This window comes from Hemiscyllium ocellatum, chromosome 20 (genome assembly GCF_020745735.1).
Source record: "Hemiscyllium ocellatum isolate sHemOce1 chromosome 20, sHemOce1.pat.X.cur, whole genome shotgun sequence".
In the NCBI taxonomy this organism is placed as follows: domain Eukaryota; kingdom Metazoa; phylum Chordata; class Chondrichthyes; order Orectolobiformes; family Hemiscylliidae; genus Hemiscyllium; species Hemiscyllium ocellatum.
Window position 1 is genome coordinate 10,418,646 of NC_083420.1, and position 6,468 is coordinate 10,425,113.

Genomic DNA, 6,468 nt, shown 5'->3' on the forward strand with positions numbered 1-6,468 from the left:
TGGACAGGATGGACCGAAGGGTTTGTTTCCATGCTGTACATCTCTATGACTCTATGACTTGATTGGAATTGTATTATAGAAATTGAGAAACAAATTTTTAAGGAGATTTCAGTTATCTGTGAGAATAATAGAGTAGTTATGGTAGGGGATTTTTAACTTTCCAAACATAGACTGGGACTGCCATAGTGTTAAGGGTTTAGATGGAGAGGAATTTGTTAAGTGTGTACAAGAAAATTTTCTGATTCGGTATGTGGAAGTACCTACTAGAGAAGGTGCAAAACTTGAACTACTGTTGGGAAATAAGGCAGGGCAGGTGACTGAGGTGTCAGCAGGGGAGCACTTTGGGACCAGTGATCATAATTTTACTAGTTTTAAAATCGTGATTGAAAGGGATGGACCAGATCGTAAGAACTTGCAAAAGCTGATTGGTGGCAGATGTTCACAGGTAAAGGGACGGATAGAAAATGGGAAGCCTTCAGAAATGAGATAAGAGTCCAGAGAAAGTATATTCCTGTTGAGGTGAAAGGAAAGGCTGGAAGGGAAATGGATGACTAGAAAAATTGAGGGTTTGGTTAAGAAAAAGAAGGAAGCATATGTTAAGTATAGACAGGAGAGATCGAGTGAATCCTTAGAAGAGTATAAAGAAGTAAAAGTATACTTAAGAGAGAAATCAGGAGGGCAAAAAGTGGACATGAGATGGCTTTGACAAAAAGGAATTAAGAACATAAGGGTAACTAGGGAGTGAATAGGGCCCCTCAAAGATCAGCATTGCTGCCTTTGTCTGGAGCCGCAGGAGATGGGGGAGATACTAAATGAGTACTAAAGGGTGTTTACTGTGGAGAAAGACATGGAAGATATAGAATGTAGGGACATTGATGGTGACATCTTGAAAAATGTCCATATTATAGAGGAGGAAGTTTGGATGTCTTGAAACATATAAAAGTGGATAAATCCCTAGGACCAGATCAGGTGTACCCTAGAACTCTGTGGGAAGCTAGGGAAGTGATTGCTGGGCCCCTTGCTGAGATATTTGTATCATTGATAGTCACAGGTGAGGTGGCAGAAGACTGGAGATTGGCTAACATGGTGACAATGTTTAAGAAAGGTGATAAGGACAAACCAGGGAACTATAGACCGGTAAGCCTGACATCAGTGGTGGGCAAGTTGTTGGAGGGAATCCTGAGAGGCAGGATGTACATGTATTTGGAAAGGCAAGGACTGACATCTTCCAAGAATGCCTACCTTGAAGAAGTTCTTCTCCTCTCTCTACAAAGATCTCAGTGAGTCTCTCTCTTACTGCAACACCCAGGTCATCTCCTCTGCCTTGAAGTTCTTCAGCCACATCCTGAAACGGTCTCGGTACCACAGCCACAGCTCATTCCTCAGTACCTGCCTATGGAATCAATTGATCCAATCTCCCAGCTCAGCACTGCCCTCATGACCAGTCACACTTCTCCATCTTCCTTCCCACCTATCTGCTCCACCCTCCCCTCCGACCTATCACCTTTACCCCCACCTGCATTCACCTATTGCACTCCCAGCTACCTTCTTCCAAGCCCCACACCCCCTCCCATTTATCTCTCCACCTCCAGGGCTCCCAACCTCATTCCTGATGAATGTCTTTTGCCCGAAACGTCGATTTACCTGCTCCTCAGATGCTGCCAGAGCTGCTGTGCTTTTCCAGCACCACACTCTCAACTCTAATTAGGGATAGTCAACATGGCTTTGTGCGTGGGAAGTCATGTCTCACGAACTTGGTTGAGTTTTTTGACGAAGTAACAAAGAGGATTGATGAGGGCAGAGCGGTAGATGTGATCTATATGGACTTCAGTAAGGCGTTTGACAAGGTTCCCCAAGGGAGACTGGTTAGCAAGGTTAGATCTCACAGAATACAGGGAGAACTAGCCATTTGATACAGAACTGGCTCAAAGGTAGAAGACAGAGGGTGGTTGGTGGAGAGTTGTTTTTCAGACTGGAGGCCTGTGACCAGTGGTAGATCCACTGATTTTTGCCATTTATATAAATGATTTGGGTGTGAGTATAAGAGGTATAGTTAGTAAGTTTGCAGCTGGCACCAAAATTAAAGGTGTAGTGGACAATGAAGATTACCTCAGATTACAATGAAATCTTGATCAAATGGACTGAGGAGTGGCAGATGGAGTTTAATTTAGATAAATGCGAGGTGCTGCATTTTGGGAATGTAAATCTTAGCAGGACTTATACACTTAATGGTAAGGTCCTACAGAGTGTTGCTGAACATAGAGACCTTGGAGTACACGTTCATAGCTCCTTGAAAATAGTGTTGCAGGCAGATAGAATAGTGAAGAATGTGGTTGGTATGCTTTCCTTTATTGGTCAGGAGCTGAGAGGTCATGTTGTGACTGTACAGGACATTGGTTAGGCCACTTTTGGAATATTACATTCAATTCTGGTCTCTTTCCTACCAGAAGGATGTTGTGAAAGATTTATAATAGGTTTATAGAGGTTTATAAAATTATGAGGGGCATATATAGGATAAATAACCAAGGTCTTTTCCCTGGGGTGGGTGAGTCCAGAACTAGATCGCATAGGTTTAAGGTGAGAGGGAAAAGATACGAAGTTAGGTGGACAGGCAGGTAGTACTGAGGAAGTGGGGAGGCTACAGAAGGATCTAGACAGGTTGGGAGAGTGGTCCAGGAAATGGCTGATGGAATTTAATGTGAGCAAGTGCGAGGTCTTGCACTTTGGCAAAAAGAATAAAAGCATAGACTACTTTCTAAATGGTGAGAAAATTAGTAAAGCCAAAGCACAAAGGGATCTGGGAGTGCTAGTCGAGGATTCTCTAAAGGTAAACATGCAAGTTGAGTCCGTGATTAAGAAAGCAAATGCAATGTTGTCTCTTATCTCAAGAGGGTTGGAATATAAAAGCAGAGATGTGCTAGTGAGACTCTATAAAACTCTGGTTAGGCCCCATTTGGAGTACTGTGTCCAGTTTTGGTCCGCACACCTCAGGAAGGACATACTGGCACTGGAACGTGTCCAGCGGAGATTCACGCGGATGATCCCTGGAATGGCAGGTCTAACATTTGAGTAACGGCTGAGGATACTGGGATTGTATTCGTTGGAGTTTAGAAGATTGAGGGAAGACTTAATAGAGACGTACAAGATAATACATGGCTTGGAAAAGGTGGACGCTAGGAAATTGTTTCTGTTAGGTGAGGAGACTAGGACCCGTGGACACAGCCTTAGAATTAGAGGGGGTCAATTCAGAACAGAAATGCGGAGACATTTCTTCAGCCAGAGGGTGGTGGGCCTGTGGAATTCATTGCCACGGAGTGCAGTGGAGGCCAGGACGCTAAATGTCTTCAAGGCCGAGATTGATAGATTCTTGTTGTCTCGAGGAATTAAGGGCTACGGGGAGAATGCTGGTAAGTGGAGTTGAAATGCCAATCAGCCATGATTGAATGGCGGAGTGGTCTCGATGGGCCGAACGGCCTTACTTCCACTCCTATGTCTTATGGTCTTATGGTCTTATATAAAAGTGACTTAAGGGACAACGTCTTCATACAGAGTGTGGTACCTGTCTGGAATGACCTGCCAGAGGAAGTGATGGAGGCTCGTACAAATGTAACTTTTAAAAGACATCTGGATGGGTATATGAATAGAAAGCATTTGGAAGGATATGGGCCAGGTGTGGGCAAGTGGGATTAGATTGGGTTGGGATATCTGGTCAGCATGGACAAGTTGGATCAAAGGGTCTGCTTCCATGCTGTCCATCTCTATGACTCTATGAGTTGCACGTGAGACCATCTGTGTCTGAATTTGCCTTTTTCCAAGGATTTGTTTATGGGATGTTACTATACTGGAATATTTAATTAGTAATAGTTACTGTGTCTATTGTCCTATTAAGTTTTCCAATACAATTAAGTTATTCCAATTACTTCTTTCTTTTATTGTATTTTAACTATAGTGGATGACTAAAGTGTGCTTTTCTTTAAACCCAGTAGTTTGACTACTCGAATTACATCTGCACCACAACATCTTACATTTACTTTTCAAATAAGAACGAGTTAAGATCTCGATTATCTTCTGAATATTTTGAGAGGATTTGATCTGATCGATAGCATGGTTCATCAATAATATTGGCTCAGACAGGGACAGGGGGTTTTGAGTGGTTAGGTTTGGGACTAAGGCCACTGGAGTAGGACAGGATGAAGTGAGAGAGGGCATGATGGGTGATAGGAGAGAAGTTGGTGAAACATATGAGTTCAAGACTGATGCAGGGTATAGATTTAGAGGAATGTTGGTTTGTGGGCAGCTGATCAGATATCAACCTCAACTGTATTCATCCTCTCAATAAGCACAGGGTGGATCAGTGGTGAGCAGTTGCCTCACAGCGCCAGGGACCCGTGGTTGATTCCAGCCCCGGGCTACTATCTATGTGGAGTTTGCATATTCTCCCCGTGTCTGCATGGGTTTCCTCTGGGTACCTCAATTTCCTCCCATAGTCCAATGATACGCAGGTTAGGTGAATTGGCCATGCTAAATTGCCTATAGTGTTCAGGAATGTGTAGGCTAGTTGCATTAGTCAGGGGAAATGTAGAGCAATAGTGCAGGAGAATGGGTCTGAGTGGGATACGCTTTGGAGAGTCAGTGCAGACTTGTTGGGCCAAATGGCCTGTTTCCATACTGTAGGGGTTGTATGAATTATTAGAATTAAGAAGCCCCAACAAACACTGCTGCCTCATTTATGGCACATGAATTTAGTCATGACAACCAGAGGATTTCAGACTTAATTGAAACTGTTGTTTACATCCAGTTTTCTGAAGTTTCTAGTTAAGGCAGGTGTAAATTACACACTAAAGGTGAGAGTGAAATTGCATACAAAATGAATTTAATGGGCTGCAGGGAATTAATGACGTCTATCACAATCAGAGCACAGCAATTCTGCAGGCAGTTGGAGAGTTGTAAAGGGCTCTGGAGAACATGAGTAACTTTTGTTAGGTTTGAAGGTAAGAGAATAAAAGCCAGGAACAAATGAAAGGAAAGGAAACAAAATGTATTCTAGAACCTGCAGAGAATTGATACATCTCACCTCTGTTTAATTGTTGTTGAACCTAGGGGGTGGGTGTATGCCACTATTCCAATGCAAAGTTGTGATATAACTGCAAAGAACGTTTTTTTTTAAACTTTGTTCTTCCACGGGTTGTGGATGTCACTGGCAAGACCAATTGTGTTGTCCATCTCTACTTGTCCTTCAACTGAATGGTCTGCTCGGCTTTCAAAGGACAATTAATAAGCAGCGACAACATTTGGAGTCATATGTTTGTCGGGCCAGTTACTAACTACAGACTTTTAAGTCATAAGGATAACACAAAAGAGTCTAACAGAGCAGATAAGACTGGTTTAGTGAGTAGGTACAATCTTGCCAGATGGAATATAATGTGGGAAAGAGTGAAGTTATGCAATTTAGCACGAAGAATAGAGAGCTTGGTATTACTTACCAGAATATGCTGAGAATGGACAGTAATGTTATAAGGGGTGGCTGGACAGTCTGCACCTTTTTTAATTACAGCATTGAAGGTTGAGAGGTGACCTTCTAGAGGTTTATAAAATCATGAGGGGTAAAGATAAGGTGAATGGTCACTTTCGGAATAGTGCATTGAATGGAATTGAATTCCATAAAAAAAAAATTGGAATTAAGAGTCTAACAATGAACATGAATCCAATTTTGATTGTTGGAAAAACTCATCTAGTTTGGTAATGCCCTTTCGGGAAGGAACCTGGTTTGGCCCACATGTGACTCCAGTCCTACAGCAATGTTGATTCTTTAACTGCCCTCTGGGCAAGTGGGGATGGGCAATAAATGCTGGCTAGATAATGCACCTCATCTTGTGAACGAATAAAAAAAACTATGTAAACAATGTTTAGATCAAATGGTGAGCAGCAAAGTCCTCTATCTGTGACATGGAGAGTCATAGAGATGTACAACACAGAAACAGATCCTTTGGTCCAACTCATCTATGCCAATACCCTCACACTGAGATAACCTATTTCTTAACTTTTCTGAACTAACTGCTTTCGCTAGGAGAAACTGTTTCATACACCCAACTGCAGCAAGGATGCCTGTGAACTGAAAACCAAAAACTTTCCAAACTGTGGGCTTTTCTCCTAAGCAAAACAAAAACTTCTAGACTGAAAGCACATTACTGGTCTTCAATCTTTACTCCATCCACCCATGAAACTCTTCCAATGTAAACACATTTCCATTGTTACCCAAGGGACTCCCGTTCTCATAATGTTTAACAAAAAAAAACATTTTCAGATATACTTTCAAGTTACTCATTGAACCCCTTCATACATGCAGACCAAAAGAACATACTACAAGTTCAAAATCAAACCTCTACAATAAATTATATTAAAAGTATACATATATTTTATGTAGAAATCACAAACGTTACATTACAGAAAGGAGATTACACAGAATGC